This window comes from Schistocerca gregaria, chromosome X (assembly GCF_023897955.1).
Source record: "Schistocerca gregaria isolate iqSchGreg1 chromosome X, iqSchGreg1.2, whole genome shotgun sequence".
NCBI lineage: Eukaryota > Metazoa > Arthropoda > Insecta > Orthoptera > Acrididae > Schistocerca > Schistocerca gregaria.
Genome location: NC_064931.1, coordinates 723,760,071 through 723,777,996, shown reverse-complemented (window position 1 = coordinate 723,777,996; position 17,926 = coordinate 723,760,071). Strand labels below are relative to the sequence as shown.

The following is a 17,926-nucleotide window of genomic DNA, read 5'->3' as shown; positions in this document are numbered from 1 at the left end:
GGAGTGCTGTGACTGTGTTGGCCATATGAGGCTTTGCATTGTCGTGGAGCAGTATGACCTCACGGGTGAGATTGCCTGGTCATTTTGATTTGATCGCTTGGCAAAGAGTGGTCAAGGTTTGTGAGTAGCACTGGGCATTCACTGTTGTCCTGTGCTACACGAAGTGAATCAGAAGGGGGCCATTAGTAGTCCCCTTAAAAAGGGTCTGAGGGGGGCAAATGATTCCCCTCGGACAACGATGTCCAGTTGTACATGTGGAACTGGTTAACATCGCAGGCCCAGGAATTTTTTGAGACAGCCATTCACGCCTTGTGCCACAGTGGGACAAGTGTCTCAACAGCCAGGGTCATTACTTCCAACATACAGGTACTGGTTTCTGTAATTGTGCATCTGGCTTGTTTCTTTTTGAATGCCACTTATAATTCTTATTGAAACCGTGTGCAACATATACACACATGCAGTTTTCCCTGAAGCAGAAAGTAATCTGACGAATCACAGGGCAAAACATGAGTAAATACAAATGGAGTGGATGTGGCTGTAAGAATATTGCTGGGATTTAATTCTTTGTCACTGTACCTGAACCTAAGGACCCTATCTCACCGAGCGAGGTGGCGCAGTGGTTAGCACACTGGACTCGCATTCGGGAGGATGACGGTTCAATCCCGCATCTGGCCATCCTCATTTAGGTTTTCCGTGATTTCCCTAAATCTCTCGAGGCAAATGCCGGGATGGTTCCTTTGAAAGGGCACGGCCGACTTCCTTCCCCCTCCTTCCCTAATCCGATGACCTCGCTGTTTGGTCTCTTCCCCCAAACAACCAACCAACCCTATCTCATCATTGGGCTTGCTCTGTGTATCTTATTATCTATATTATTTACTGAGAGATGCAGGGTTGCAAATAGTTTTTGCAACCTTTCAGCTGCTCATCGATTGTAATGTTGCTATGTTATTGGCAAAATTTATTCTGTGCATAATAATGTTTTTTTTTTTTAAAAAAATTAATATGTATTTTTTAATCATCTATAAAATTAGTAATAAATGATAAAATTAGTAATAAATGCTATTTATTTTTAACAATGTCTGAAGAAACAGACATTGGTGACAATCTACCATCTGTACTAAATGTATGAAATTTGTTTGTAGTTGCAAAATCTTTCTGATATTAAAAAAAAACTGCATTAGCTACAAAGATGTTACCTATTGACGACAAGTGAAAACTTCGGCTGGACTGGGACTGAAACCCCCATGTGTCATGAACAGTCTCCTTAACCTCTTTGGCTATCCAAGCACACTTCGAGGACCAGCCTAAGCTGTCTATGAACCCATCGACCCCAACTTTATTTGGATTTCCATCACAGGGTTCCAAGAAGACAAACATATTCAACACTCTTGAAGCATTGTTAAAAATAAGTATTACAAGCCCCAACAGACAAAATGAAGAGCAAAACACTAATGTTGAATATGTTTGTTCCCTTGAAAACTTGTGGTGGGAATCCAAGTAAAGTTGTTAGTGATGGGGTCCAAGACAGTATGACATTTGGAAGTTTGGGTCAGTTCTGGAAGCATTCTTGGATAGCTGAAGCAGTTATGGCAACCCCTTGTGACAAGTGGGAGATGTAAGTTTGGGTCCCAGTCCGCCACAAATTTTCATTAACCCGATAAGTAAGAACTACATACCTAATGCACCTAACGTCAGAAAGATTTTGCAGTTGTAAATAAACTTCATAATAAATGTTAAATGCAAGTTATTAAAAAAACAGTAAAATATCTTATACAGTCTTCAGTATTTATAAATTTAATTTTCAATCAATTTATCAGTATTTAGCAATGTTAGGGATCATTAATGAATGCCATCATAAACAAAATGCTGTATTGGAATCACACTTTTATGGTGATAAGCCATCATGATGAAAAGATCATTAGCTGAACAAATTTTGTGAGTGGCATTAATTATAAATTACATACACTAAGAACCATAGGTATTACAAATTGCAAATACAAAATACTTTGGTCCTAAATATCTTAAGCTACTGAGTAACTCCAGTGATTACTGAGTGGTGCTCAGTACTCATACAAACATTAATACAAGGTGTTTCAAAAAGGACGTTACAAATTTAAAAATTCATATAAATTTATTGAAAGAAGATATAGAACTGGGTTTAGTGTATTTTGTAGAGAAACACATCAAGTTTTTTGTACCTTAAACTAAAGATGTTTTATGTGGCTTCTGTTGGTTATCTTGCACACATGCTATCGGAAGTCAGTTTCTTCCCAAACTCACTAGCATTGCAGGTGTAACTTGCTCAGTGGTTGCGTAAATTCTTGCTCTAAGTTCAGGTAGAGAAGCTGGCACAGGAGGTACAAACATGATATCCTTGATGAATCCCCATGTTAAAAAAAAAAAAAAAAATTGGGTGGTGTCAGGTCTGGGGAACATGTGGACCATGCAATTGGCGCATCACGGCCAATCCATTGACCTGGAAAGCAGTCACAGAGAAAATACTGGACATCAGCCAGGTAGTGGGGTGATGCACCATTTTGCACGAAGTAAACATTTCATTCTTGTTGATCTGTGGTATCAAAAATTGTTGCAACATATCCAGGTACACTACCCCGTTGACAGTTTTCTCACATAAAAAAGGAACTGTACACTTTGTTCTTGCTAAGTGCACAAAAAACCTTCAGTTTAGGAGGATCTTTGGTGTGCTTGGTACAGAAATTACACTGAACTGTTGTCACCAACTTCAATTCTTCAAGCCAAAACTCACAGTTAGCATCCAGTGGAGGCAGCCATCTTCAACGCAGCTCCTGCTAGCACTCCTTATGGTGTGATTTGGCACTACCGAACTAAGTGAGACAAAACTTTATGTATTTCTCTACAAATTGACCCTACAATCACCTCTGTAGGTAGTGTGAATTAATTCGTATGAATTTTCAAAGACGTAATGTCCTTTTTTGAAACATCCTGCATTAATCCTTCAAATGTGGCATGCAAGCTATGGTGCCCTTAAGTAGCTAGCATCATAACACTTTTATGAATAGTCTGGATTCTTAGCTACATATTGAGAATAATGCTTATAATAATGCCGATTATTATGCCGCTGCTATATTAGTTTTTAAATTGCATGGGTTCGCTTATGAAGTTTTGATACTCACTTGTGGCGAATAACATATTATAAAATGTACCCTGCCACCTGCGGGTTCGGGGGTTAGAATAGGCCTGCAGTATTCCTGCCTGTCGTAAGAGGCGACTAAAAGGAGTCTCAAACTTTTCGGCCTTATATGATGGTCCCCTGTTGGGTTTGACCTCCATCTCTCAAAATTTTCTGAAGAGCGAGCCGATTGGGGAAGGGCGCCTTACTTGGTGCATTGTGTCCATCTTGCGATCAGACCTTTCGTCAGATTATACACCATTGAACTGCAGTCCTGTCTGCTCTCCATCTCTTGGGCATGACTTTTTCTGCGTGCAGATAACACCTTGCACTGTGCAGTGCCTCTTTCTGCACCGACGGCGACCATGGACCACATGTTACCTAACATCCAGCACGGTAGCCAGTCCGTTGTGGTGGGGCTGCTATGTACCCTGTTGGTTGTAGCCCCCTGACAACACAGGGATCGCTCTACTGATGCCTGCGGCGTTAACTCCCCACGTATGCCAAGGAGTAGATGCCTATCCTCCTGGGGTATCAGGTCTCCCGGCAACGGCCATCCTGCCAGGTGGCTCTTGCCGTGGCTGGGTGGCGCCCGTGGGGAGGGCCCTTGGTCGGAGTAGGTGGCATCAGGGCGGATGACCCGCAATGAAGCGTGGTACATCGTCTCGCTGGTGGCCAGCCGCCAGCAGTCTCTAAGCGTTCTCGTGCTCAGTTTAACGCTCAGAAGTACGATCCGAAAACGTTCCCCTCCCTGGCCACACCGTGGGAGGAACATAAGTCTCAGGATGGCAGTAGCAGTTCTTCGCCCCACTTCTTAGTTTGTACGAGGGTTGATGGGGAGTCTTTTCTCTCCACAAAGCCTCAGTTCTTCATCGAGCATTTAGAGGACAAGTTTGGGGAGGTGGAGGGCTTGTCAAAAATGCGCTCTGGGTCAGTCCTGATACAAACGGCATCCTCTGCCCAGTCACGACGGTTACTCACTTGTGACAAGTTGGGGGATGTTGCCATTACGATCACACCCCATACGAGATTAAATATGGTCCAGGGAGTTATTTACCATAGGGATCTTCTTTTGCAGTCTGATGAAGAGCTGCGCGCCAATTTAGAGCGCTTAGGTGTACATTTCGTGTGGCGCGTTCATCGGGGTTCGAAGGAAAATCAGATTGCTACCGGTGTCTTCATCTTGGCCTTCAAAGGGGATACATTACCGGAAAAGTCAAGGTGATGGTCTACCGATGTGACGTTAAGCCCTATATCCCTCCTCGATGCGGTGCTTTAAGTGCTGGAAGTTCGGCCATATGTCTTCTCGCTGAACTTCTAGCCTCACATGTCGAGATTGCGGACGCCCATCACATCCCAATACTCCATGTTCCCCGCCTCCCATCTGTGTCAACTGCGGGTAGCACCATTCACCTTGCTCGCCAGACTGCCGAATTTTCCAGAAAGAGCGTAAAATCATGGAATACAAGACCCTGGACCGACTAACCTATACTGAGGACAAGAGGAAATACGACCGACTCCATCCTGTGAGAATGCCATCTTCCTACGCTGCTGCTACAACACCTGTGCTAGCCCCGTCTGTTTCTCCAATTGTGGCCGGATCGACGAGTAGTAAAACTCCTCCTGTCCCCTCGCCAGTGGGGGGCTCTACCCACTGGGTTGCTCCTGCGCCACCTACCTCAGGAGCAACACCATCCCACCCATCGGGGACGTCCGTCCCCACTTCTAAGCCGGAGAAGTGTCCAACTTCTTCGGCTTCTCACACTCGCAAGGGGCCCCTTGGGTCCCTCACTTCCCAGGTTTCCGCCAGCGAGAAGCCTGACGACCGACAATGGCGTAAGTGCCCGCAATCAGCTGGTCGTAGGGCTTCACGATCCTCCTCCGTCCCGGAGACTGAATCGGTGAAGCCCTCCCAGCCGGTGCGACCCAAGGAATGGCGTGAGAAACCCAAGAAGAGCTCTCAGCCCAAGGAACTCGCGGTGGCAGCCATCCCACCGCAACCTTCCAGCTCTGTGTCTTGAGGATGCGGTGGAGATTCTGGCGTCCGCTGAGGACCTCGATCTCGCCGGTCCATCAGACGCCATGGAAAGCATTATCACAGGTGCTAAATCCGAGGCAGCAGGTGACCCAGTGGCGTAATCTCCCTTCCCAGTCCCGTCAAGCCTTTCTCAGCCATGGACAACACCATCCTCCAGTGGAACTGCAGCGGTTTCTTCCACCATCTAGCTGAGCTTCGCCTACTTATCAGTCTTCACCCTTTCCTCTGCATTGTTCTGCAGGAAACTTGGTTTCCGGCAATGCGAACCCCCGCCCTCCATGGCTATCGGGGTTATTATAAGAACCGGGCAGCTTATGAAAGGGTGTCTGGTGGCGTCTGCATCTATGTCCTGAACTCTCTTCACAGCGAGTCTGTACCTCTCCACACACCTTTAGGGGCTGTCGCTGTTCGGGTGTGGACACCACAGGCTGTTACCGTCTGCAGTCTTTACCTTCCACCAGATGGTGATGTCGCGCAGCATGTCCTGGCTGCTCTGATAGCTCAATTGCCTCCACCTTTCCTGTTACTGGGCGACTTTAACGCCCATAACCATCTGTGGGGTGGGTCAGTGGCAACAGGTCGAGGCACCATCGTTGAGCATTTATTGGCGCAGCTCGATCTCTCGATCTTAAATTATGGTGCCTTCACACACTTCAGTGTGGCGCATGGCACATACTCCGCCATTGACCTTTCCATCTGTAGCCCTAGCCTCTTACCGTCTGTCCAATGGAGAGTGCATGACGACCTGTGTGGTAGTGACCACTTTCCGATCTTTCTGTCACTGCCACAGCGTCAGTCTTCTGGGCGCCCTAGCAGATTGGGCTATGAATCAGGCTGACTGGGACTTGTTCTCCTCCACTGCCGCTATTGAGCCTCTCTCTAACGATGCCATTGATGCAGTGGTTCAACCGGTCACCTCCGGCATCGGTACTGCCGCCGAATCTGCCATTCCCTGTTCTTCTGGGTCCCTTCGACGGCGGACTGTGCCTTGGTGGTCGCCTGAGATCGCTGAACGATTAAAGCTCGCCGGCGGGCGCTCCAGCGTCACAAGTGACATCCCTCAATCGACCACCTTATCGCCTTCAAACGGCTGCATGCACGAGCCCGCTGCATTATCCGCCAACGCAAGCAGGAGTGCTGGGAGCGGTATGTGTCCACCATTGGCCTCCATGTCACCCCATCGCAGGTCTGGGCCAAGATTCGCCACCTCTATGGCTATCGGACCCCTGTCAGTGTCTCTGTGCTCTCACTGAATGGAGCAGTTTGTACTGACTCTGACGTCATTGCAAACCGGTTGGCAGAGCACTTTGCTATGAATTCCGCTTCTGCCAACTACCCCTTGGGCTTCCGCTCCATTAAGGAGTGGATAGAATGTCGGAGTCTTTCTTTTCGCACTCACCATCCTGAATTGTACAATGTTCCATTCAGTGAGTGGGAACTTCGAAGTGCCCTCGCCGCTTGTCCTGATACCGCTCCTGGGCCAGATAGCATCCACTCTCAGATGCTGAAACACCTTTCAGTGGACTGCCAGCGACGCCTCCTCGATCTTTACAACCGCATTTAGGTCGAGGGTGAGTTTCCGTCGCAATGGCGGGTAAGTCTTGTTGTCCCCATTCTGAAACCAGGGAAAAACCCTTTGGAGGTGGACAGCTACCGTCCCATTAGCCTCACCAACGTTCTTTGCAAGTTGCTTGAACGGATGGTGAGCCGGCGCTTGAATTGGGTACTAGAGTCTCGAGGCCTTCTGGCTCCGTCTCAGGGTGGGTTCCGTAAAGGCCGCTCCGCCGCCGACAATCTGGTGAGCCTGGAGTCGGCCATCCGTACTGCCTTTGTCCGCCGTCAGCATCTGGTTGCGGACTTTTTCGACATGCGGAAGGCGTATTATATGACATGGCGTCATCACATCCTTTCTACGCTTCATGGATGGGGTCTTCGGGGCCCTCTGCCGATCTATATCTGTAATTTTCTGTCGTATCGTACCTTCCGCGTGCACGTCGCGGCCTCATATAGTTCCTCCCAAGTCCAGGAGAACGGTGAGCCACAGGGTTCTGTTCTCAGTGTGTGTCTGTTTTTAATAGCTATTAACGGGCTCGCTGCGGCCGTGGGAAATACTGTCTCCGCTTCCCTGTATGCTGACGACTTGTGCCTTTACTACAGCTCTATTGGCATTGCAGCTGCTGAACGTCAGCTACAAGGCACAATCCGCAAGGCGCAGTCTTGGGCTGTAGCGCATGGTTTTCAGTTTTCCGCAGCCAAGACCTGCGTTATGCATTTCTGCCGGTGACGCACTGTTCACCCGGAGCCGCAGCTTTATCTTGACGGCGAGCTTCTTAAAGTGGTGGAGTCACATAGGTTTTTGGGGATGGTTTTTGATGCCCGGTTGACTTGGCTGCCTCATATTCGGCAGCTTAAACAGGCATGTTGGCGGCATCTAAATGCTATGCGATGCCTGAGCCACACCAGGTGGGGCGCCGACCGATATACTCTCCTACGGCTTTACCAGGCGTTAATCCAGTCCCGTCTGGACTACGGGAGTCTGGCTTATGGCTCAGCATCCCCATTTGCGTTGCGGGTGCTGGACCCAATCCTCCACAGCGGGATACGCCTTGCCACTGGTGCCTTCCGAACCAGCCCTGCATACTTGTGGAGGCAGGTGTCCCACCACTGCAGTTACGACGCCAACAATTACTGGCTGCTTATGCTGCCCATGTTTTTAGCTTGCCCGGGCATCCAAATTATCGTGTCCTCTTCCCACAGTCAGTCGTTCATCTGCCAGAATGTCGGCCCCAGTTGGGTTGTCCGATCGCCGTACGTGTCAAACAGCTTCTTTCCTGGCTTGGGTGTTTCCCTGTGCCACCTCCTTTCCGGGCCCCTCTGCGTACACCCCTGTGGTGTGTGCCTCGCCCTTGCCTTCAGCTCGACTTGGCACATGACTCGAAGGACTCAGTCCCTCTGGAGGCCTTCCGACGCCGCTTTTATTCCATCCTAGCCTCGTATCAGGGCTCTGGCGTTGTCTACACCGACGGTTCGATGGTTGCTGGTCCTGTCGGTTATGCACTAACTCTAGGGGACCATTCTGAACAATGTTCGTTGCCGGCTGGCTGCAGTGTTTACACTGCTGAGCTGGTCGCCATCTTTCGCGCCCTAGAGTATATCCGCTCCTGCTCAGGTGAGTCCTTCGTTATCTGTAGCGATTCCCTGAGTGGTTTACGAGCTCTCGACCAGTGTTTCCCTCGTTCTCGTCTGGTGATGGCTATCCAGGAGTCCCTGCATACTCTCGCCCATAGCGGCAGGTCTGTGGTCTTTGTTTGGACCCCAGGCCATGTTGGTATACCCGGCAATGAAACTGTTGACCGCCTGGCGAAAGAGGCCACCAGTGCGCCATCTCTGGAGATTGGCCTCCTGGCAGCTGATTTGCGGGCAGTCTTACACTGCAAAGTTCTCTTGTTTTGGGATGCTGAATGGCGCGGTCTGACCACCCCTAACAAACTCCGTGCCGTCAAGGACATGACGACTGTGTGGCGGTCATCCATGTGAGCCAACCGCAGGGAATCAGTTGCCCTTTGTCGGCTCCGCATTGGCCACACCTGACTTGCGCCCAGTTATTTACTGTGTCATGAGGATCCCCCTCTTTGTCGTTGTGGGGCGTCCTTGACGGTGGTCAAGGCCCTTTTAACCGTTCTCAGACAGACTTTTGCAATGCCTGACATGCTCTCTGCTCTTTTATCGGATGACTGCCATGGTGGACTTGATTTTGTGTTTTATTCGGGCAGCGGGTTTTAATCCTTTAATCTGAGTTTTTTAGTGTTGATTCTGGCTTTTAGCCTGTGATTTTAAACTGAGTTGTTAGTGTTCTTGGTGGTTGGCTTTTCCTCTTTTTCTCTACGGTCGGCCAACCACCATCACACTGTATGTTTTAATTTGTTTTGTCTGGTCTCTGTCAGAGTATTTCATGTCCTATTTCGTCTGCTGTCTTTCCTGTTGTTCGTTTTTTATTCTCTTCGGGTGGTTTTAGTTTTTATGGAACAAGGGACCGATGACCATAGTAGTCTGGTGCTTTTAATCCCACAAACCAACCAAAATGTACCCTAAGAAGGGTGGAAGCACATAGGTGTAATACTGTGCTAAACTGATTTGTCAAAAAGTGTAATTTTTTTAGTGAGTCAAGGTGGCATTTTCAGGAACAGAACATGGAATTAAAGCAGTTTAGTATTTCCTGGAGGCATCACTCACTTATCTCTATCTAAAGTCTTCACTGATTACTGCCTTTTATTACGTAAAGATGCTCAATGACTGGAATACACCATATTGTTGTATAAATTAAAACAATAGGAAATCAGAAGACCCTCTTGCTGCTTCTGTACTGATCAAGGAATTCAGAAACTGAAAATCACTGTATGGTGTTTAGTACAGACTGTGAGTATGATACTGAAAAGTACTAAACATAATTGACTGTAGTGTTGCAGTTATTATGAGTGGTGTCCAGAAATTCTTGAGGAAGTAAATTCCTGTATTACTAAATACTTACCTTCAAATTTCCTTAGAGCTCTCTTTACCATATATAATGGGGAATCGATAAGTTTCCATAGGAGGGTGTTGCTGCCGTGTACATGCAATGTAGCACGACTACAGTGCAGGTATAGAGTGTGTTAATTTTAACTGAAGACCTTGAAATATCTCTGAAGTTACACGTCGTACCAAAAAAAAGTTAAGATTCAAATTTGTTTGTCGAAATCTTCAGTGGGAATGCCCATTTTTTATTGCAGATTATGATTCTATGGCAAAATCTACATACATTTTGTTTAAAGCATTTTCTTTGTTTTGCCGCAGCTGGTGCTGTAACCAGAGGAATATAAATGGGTACACAGTCATAATTTACGACATGCTACTGAGTGGCCCTTGAATATTCAGTGGTACGTGGGACCGCTCCTTCACACTGGAGGATAGGACAGGCCAGGATTTCATAACTTCTAATTGGAAACCCCATTCACAGTGTTGTATTTCTCCAACATATCGTACATGTGACTACTCAATGTGGCACTGTGGCCATGCACCAAACTATGACGTATCATAGCAGGCAGTACACTGCAACCAGAGCTCATGTATAGTGCAAACGTAGAAACAGACAGTGGCTCTAAACCTAATAGTACTAGTGCAGTGTTATTGCCTGCATATCTACCTGTCATTAGGAGAACAGACATCAAAGTGGACAGTGACTGTTGCAAGCACAGAAGCAAAAATTGAAATAATGATGATTTTACGTAGAATTTAGGAGAAATTTTGAGGCTGCTGTTGCCTTGTACACGGTGCGTTTTCTGGAGAAATCTTCCTCTTGTTCCTTGTTCACAAGGTTGTGAATGCCTTTATGTTTGATGGCAGCCTACAGACTGGCAAAAGGAAACAAACCAGACGTTTTACAGGAGAAGCTAATGAAACAGCTGTACTAGCAGCTGTGCTCAACAACCTACGGATAAGCAACCAGCAATTACACGATGATGCTGGTATGTTTGTAGGTAGTATTGTCACAATACTGCTTCATCGTATCATCCATATCAGGTGTCACTGCATCAAGAATTTCATGGTGCCAATTTGCATAAACATGTAGTGTTTAATGAATGGGCACATCAACAAGTGCAAATGACCCCCATGAGCCTACAGTCACAAACCGTGGTATTGTTAATTGGCATAACATGCATTACTGGAGTGTAGACAATCGCCACTGGTTACAGCAAGTTGACTATCAACATCCTTGGACAGTTAATGTATGGTGTGGCATCATGGGGAACAAACTCATTGGTCCATATTTTATCAATGGCACATTGAATGGATGCAAATAGCAAACCATTTTTGGAACAGGAGCCACTGATATTACTGCAGGATGTTGTCCTGAATGTTCGACAACGTATGTTGTTTGAGCTTGACGGTTGCCCAGTGCATTATGCAACTGAAGCACAGGAGGTTTTAGACCATACTTTACACTGCTCGGTGGATCAGCAGATGTGGTCCTATTAATTGGCCCCTTAGGTTGCAGCACTCCTTGTTACTGGATTTCTTTCTGTGGGGATGTTTAAAAGATAAGATGTGCCAACAGGCTGTGAAGACACAGTCAACCAACTCAGAAACACTTCTGCTGAAATTCCCGAAGATATGCTTTTGTCCTGTACAGTCATTTGGAAAGCGGATCACTATGTGTATTGAAGTTGGCAGTACTACGTTTGAACATTTACTCTAATTGGAAAAGTACGGTAGCGTATCGAGTAGTCTGCTGTTCATTATGTCATATGAATACAACATTGCTAAGGGGGTTTCCAATTCGAAGTTATGAAATACTGACCTGTCCTCCCCTTGCAGCATGGAGGTGGGGGTCCCACGTGTGACTGGATATTAAAGGTCCATTGAGGAGCAAGTCGCTCACAAATTACAATTCTGTACTGATTTCTATTTCTCCAATTACAGTGTCATCCGTGGCGAAACAAAGAAAATACTTCAGACGAAACACATTTAGATTTAGACGTGAATCGTAATGTGCAATAAAAAATGGGGATTCCCATTGAAGATTTCAAGGTTGTCCATTCCACCCACACAGGAGTGGGGTGTTGTATCATTGGATGCCACCATCTAAGACAAACAAATTGGAATTATAACTTTTTTTTTATTTGATGTGTAGTTTGAGATATTTCAATGTCTTCAGTTAAAATCAACGCCCTGTATGCAAGGGATTACTGTGACATTTCTTTCCAAAATGCATGTAGTAAATGTGAAAACATGAACTATTATAAAATGTGTTCAAACAAGACCAATGTGCTGTTATTCTTTTTTTCAAACACTGGTAAACATCCATCGGAGAATGAAGAATGTGTGTGGGACAACATGTCTGTCAAATATCAGTTGCGGAATGATGTGCCAAGTTCCAAGCTGGTCGTGGTGTGATGCAACACACCGGTCAATCTCATCCATTCTATAGTCCTGATCTCTCTCTCTCTCTCTCTCTATGTGATTATAACACCTTTGGTCCCTTAAAAAGGTCTTCAGTGGTTGGTGATTCCAATCAGATGAGGATGTGCAGCATGCAGTTGCAGACTTCTTCATGCAATAGGACAGTGTCTTACCAAACGAATATTTTCAACCTGTTGGATCGGTGGTACGATTGCCACAATGTTCACAGTGATATTGGCATACTGATTCGGGACTGTACTGCTTTCAAATGGAACCTTTCTGTATTGCCCCCATATATGTGCCAATGCATTTGGTCTTACAGAACCTTGTCAAGGAACTGGAGAACAAGAAGGTTGTTTAGAAATACTTCAAGATAACTGTAGCTACTTTTGATATACACAATTATACCCATGGATTTTTTTCAGTTTTAGAAAGAAAATTAAATTTTTATTGGGCCGGATCTGATCTTTAATGTTTAACCACAGATGTGATGTGGGACTCAAGAAATTCTTATGTAGGCAATATCCTGTGAGTAGGCTCATTGTTGTGGTGGAATCCAAGTAGAGCTGTCCATTGATAACATCACCTGGACTCTCTTGTAGCTTCCACAATACTTTCTTCAATTGTGGTTGTGACAGTACCATTTGTAACAAATAAAATTAATACTATTCTTGTGACCACATACAGTGCTATGTTCAGTTTTGTCAGGCAGGCAGCCTGTATTTTTGTTTGTGTTATTTCGACATATTGCCTGTTGGCTTCCATGTCGGGATCTGTGATCAATACTTGTGTAAAGATTTTCTTGGCATTGTCAAGGTTACACCATCCATTGCTGGTGGTGGACTGGAATCTGGCCAGCAGTCGGAGATTGTATGTATCTATTGCACCAATGTCTGGGGGCTTTTCTCTGGATTCCCTTGCTACAACGAGTGTTCCACTGCACCAAGGGAATCCAGGATTTGTTTACTGCGAGGCTTTCGTCTTTCTTGTGCAAACTTATGTTTGTGAATTTCTGTGCCATCTCTCTAAAAGTGGGCATGGTAGCTCCTCTCCACTGCAAGAATATCTGTCAGCGACTTTTTATCGTGTTGTCGGCCTCTCACAATGCATGCTCTGCCCTGGCCGATTTCTCCATCTTTCCCAACCTACAGTGCAATTTATATTAGACCCTGGCAGAGCATGTTTTTAGAGAAACTGACCACCTGAGAAGGGTGCCAGAGACACCCTTGAGCAGATTTTGTATACAAGGTTATCGCAATTAGTAGCAAAGCCTGACACAGGTAAAAGTATATGTAACGGAAGTAAAAATGTCTCAGTAGTAGAATGAGTGGGGTGGCGTCCTTTTTGTTTAGGGAAGGGGGTAAGATTTTACTCTTATTTTTGTTTTAGTATTAAATAACTGCAGGGGGTTTGAATAAGGCATTGCTGTACAATGATTAAGAAGCCAGGTAATCTAAAACTACGAAGAAAAAAAAAAAAAAAAAAAAAAAAACAGAACTAGACCTGGAATCAAATTTGAGTGTTCTAATGGAAAACTACCAACTGGGTAACAGTTACACAGTACTAAATGAAGGTTTTTGTCAAACATGATAACTTGGTGACAAAACCTTTGTTTGAGATCTGTCTTTTATTGAAAACATTCATGGGATGATACTTTGTAACAGACATTTTTGTTCTGTTAGTGTGCAAGGAATTGCTCTGTGGCATCTTGGAGTGTGTAAATGATGTAGAAGATAACATCTATTTTGTTTTGCCTATTGATGTTTTTTAGGAAAGTGGCCGTATCTGACAAAAGATGGTATGCAATTAGCTTCCTCATATTTATGGATAACGAATGTATAGTATGAATATCTTTCTATGAGTACTCTTGTGTTTACGTTATGGATGGTGGTAGAACAAAAGGAAGGAAAGTGGGGTTAATGCCAAACTCTTATACTCAGGTCTTGTTCATTCTCATCTAGTGTAGGTCTGTGCCTTTCCCTTAATGGGATATTAAAATGTTTCAGTCGTTTTATTTTGACTAGAATTCCTTTGGTATAATCTTCATTAGACTACTCAGATGCTCTACATCACACTATTTCGGCACGAATGCTATTTATTCAGCAACTTCATACAAAATATTTATAAGCACATAGCAAATCACTCGTGTAAAAAAAATTGTTACCAACTATTAATTTTGACTGTAGATTTTGTTTATTATTCATAAGCTTGCTACAAATATTCTCTCAAATACTTTGGAACTATATTTGTCTTTTCAGTATTATAAATAATAGTAACCTGAGGCATCACTATCTTGCATTTAAATACAGTAATTAGTAACTATATTTAGATAAAATTACTTAAATATTCTTCCCAAAGCCAATTACCCGATCAAAAGGCAAAAAGACCTTATAAAATGATGGGGAAGTCACTCCTTGCCCTTTAAATGTGTCTCCTTTTTCAGTAACTGAATGTGCGTAATAGCTCATTTATGTTCTGTCCTTTTATACTTGCATACTAACCAACTTCTCAGTTTAAAGCAAAACATTAATCCACTTATTTCCTGTAGTTTGTTTCCAAGGATTCTATAACAGATAAAACTTGCAGTTGGCTCCTCGCTATTGAAAACTTCCCTTTAGTTGTGCTGTAAACTTCTGAGTACAAACAGTTGTTTCAATACCACTTTGTATACTTCAAGAATAACTCCATTTTAAATTTTAATTAATAGACCTTAATGATAAGCTAAGTGTTGGAGTTCTGCAACTTTTGTTACTCTTGCTTTTTAGTTTTTTTTAAGGAAAGGTGGAATTTGCTCTTTGAACTTTTTGCATTATTTATAGTTTAGTGAACTATTGCTGCATAGACACATACCTTCACACCATAGGATATTTCGGGCACTTAGCATTACTGTAATCTAAGTTTGTGTTAAACTCTGGATGAATCTGTTCAGAAGCCAAAGATATGTTAAAGCATACAACTTGTACTGGGATAATGCCTTGTGGAATATTGTTTGGAACCCCCTTGGAAGTGCAAGCACTTCTTTATCACACCCCGTCTTTTTGCTGATCTTGATCACTGGATGTGACTTCGTTCCTATTTTTGATTGCTATCTTTTGTAGATTAGCACTGTTAAACTCAAAAATTTTGCTACTGTTTGGAATATCTACTGTAAGTAGGATTTTGAGGCAGGGGATGTATGCTTGGATGCACTTTTATGCTAAACACTTTATTTGCATATGGAAAGACAGATCCACACACTTAAGCAACAAGCCCTTCCAAAGAATCTCATCATACAGCAGTGACTGACTTGTGGTATTCAGTCCGAAGACTTTCTTGATGCAGCTCTGCACACTAGTCTATCCTATGCAAGCCTCTTAATCTCTGCGTAAGTACAACAACTTACACCCCTTTGAACCTGCTTACTGTTGTGAAGTCTTGGTCTCCATCTACAGTTTTTACTCCCACACTTACTTCCATTACCAAACGGACAATTCCCTGAGGTGTTATGATGTGTCCTATCAAACCAACCCCCCCCCCCTTTAAGTCAAGTTATGGGACAACTTAGTCTCCCCTGATGGTGGTTAAGTAATATTCACACCTGTTAGCACCTGCCTTCTTTGAAACTGGAATTATTACATTATTCTTGAAGTGGGAGGGTATTTCACTTTTATCATATATTGCACCAACTGGAATAGTTTTGTCATGATATGATCTCACAAGGGTCTCAACAATTATGAGGGAATGCCATCTACTCCAGCTTACCTCACCCTTCTTGCAGTACCACCCCTCCTATTTCATTTGCATCTACTTCCTTTTCAATAAGTGTCATCAAATTTCCTTCTTTTGTTTAGTTCTCATGCCTATGTTGTATACCTTGTGTTGGATGCCTGTATTTCCTTTTGCCTGCATCACTTGTTCCATTTTTATATTTTCTTATTTTGTCAGTCAATATATTTATCCAAGGATTTCTACTAGGTTGAGCTTTTCCTATGTTACAGTTAAGTGTTGCCTACTGCTCAGTTGGAAACATGAAAGAGCTGCAGTTTATTTAACTTTTCCAGGTCCCATGTTAATTTCATCCCTTTCCACAATTTATATAGTTTTGATCTACATCTACCTCTGGAAATAACTTGCTGCTTAAAATCTGATTTAGAAATTTAGCTTACCCTTATATAATCTGACACAGTCAAATGTCTTCACATCCAAATAGCCACCTTTTTATGGTAGTTTCATATTTTCCTTTATGCTGTCCTCACATGGGCTTTTCTCATCATTAAGCATGCCATGTGTGGTTCCCATTGTGGTTGGTGCATGTTTAGAAATGAGCAGATGCATCACATGGAACATGCTCCACACTGCGATTTGCAACTGCAGCACACTAGCAGCAGTTGTCAGCTATATATACCTCACGCATTTCACAGTTAAAAAAATGGACACATGAAAAACTGCTGTATTAGCTTTATTAAAACACACTTCACCTCTTGTCCATCTTTTTGTTGTGTTCTATCTAGTATACACAAAAACTTCAATGTCCAAGAAATGATAAAACAAGTGAAGTTCAGTCAGTAATGACATGTATTAAAACATCTATTGCAAAGTCTTCAAAGTAAGTTTCACCTTTTTCATTTCTTAGTGAAAACCCTATGGTCATTCTTATCAAATCACTCCGATGCAGTAGCAGAATTTTTAGCACACAATCATGTGTAATATTTATAAAAGAATTACATACCCCACTATTTGGAATGGTTTTTGTATGAATAAGTAAACACTGAATTGTTATTGAATTTGGCAGTGACATAGAAAGCAGTCTTGCAGTTTGTTGGTCCATATTTGTTGAAATGTTCACAAAAACGCAAATTCACTCCTGAGAAGAGCACTCATACGTACATAACTAATATTATATAATTTGGAAAATGCAAAGAGGAATACAAGTTTTTGGCTTTAGCAAGACTTGAATCAACTAAATTTGGTCTTGTACCTCCCACCGCTATCCACTAACTACTGGAAACTTGTGAATCTTATAACCATTTTCTTACATTATGATATGGAGACTAATTGCCGATACATCATTAACTGGAATTTAACTGTAACAAATTGTACCAAGAAAGATTGAGAAATCTTCAATTCACTGTCGACTTGAAACAGCGTACATTCAGAACACGCAAGTTACCTGAACAAAAACAACCAAACAAAAATTCTTGAACCAATATGACATTTCCCATAATTTTGTTTCTGCAAATTGTATCAATGTGTTTCCAAAAGTCCCTTAATGTGTTGGTGCTTTGAAACAGCATATACAGTATTCACAGGACATGAATTATGATAAAACCCACCAAATTTGGGCTTCAACTGAAAAAGATTGTCTCCCAAGGCCTGCTTGTGATGTAATGTGATCTTGCACCTCATTGGCCACACTCCTTTCTACGAAGTGAAAATCTGATTTGGATTGTTGCATATAGAATATCAAGAAGAAAACTTGAGGTATATTATATATACTGCTGAAAGAAACCAGAGCATTGTCAACCAATGCCCATGACCAATTATAACAATCCCCAAATGTGTGTGTGTGTATGTGTGTGGGGGGGGGGGGGGGGGGGGGCAGCACTGCTAAATGGTGAGTGGTGCTCTTTGGCTGAGAAACATATCAGTAACCACCCTGTATGGAGTACTATTATCTTCCACTGTGTGCATTCTGTGACAGATGAGAACAGGGTGCCAATGGATGGATCAGTGGTCCAGTCAGTAAAGATATCTGGAAGTAGAAAGACCCTTCAATGAATGGTTCATGCTTTCTCTTCCAGTAGCACTTTTCAAACCTTGCT

General features: G+C 43.6%; 1 protein-coding gene across 3 annotated transcripts in view; it reads left to right on the top strand.

The window, feature by feature from the left end:
* Positions 1-17,926, top strand: part of LOC126298605 (plancitoxin-1-like) — a 35,421-nt gene that overhangs the window by 10,540 nt on the left and 6,955 nt on the right. The window lies entirely within an intron of this gene.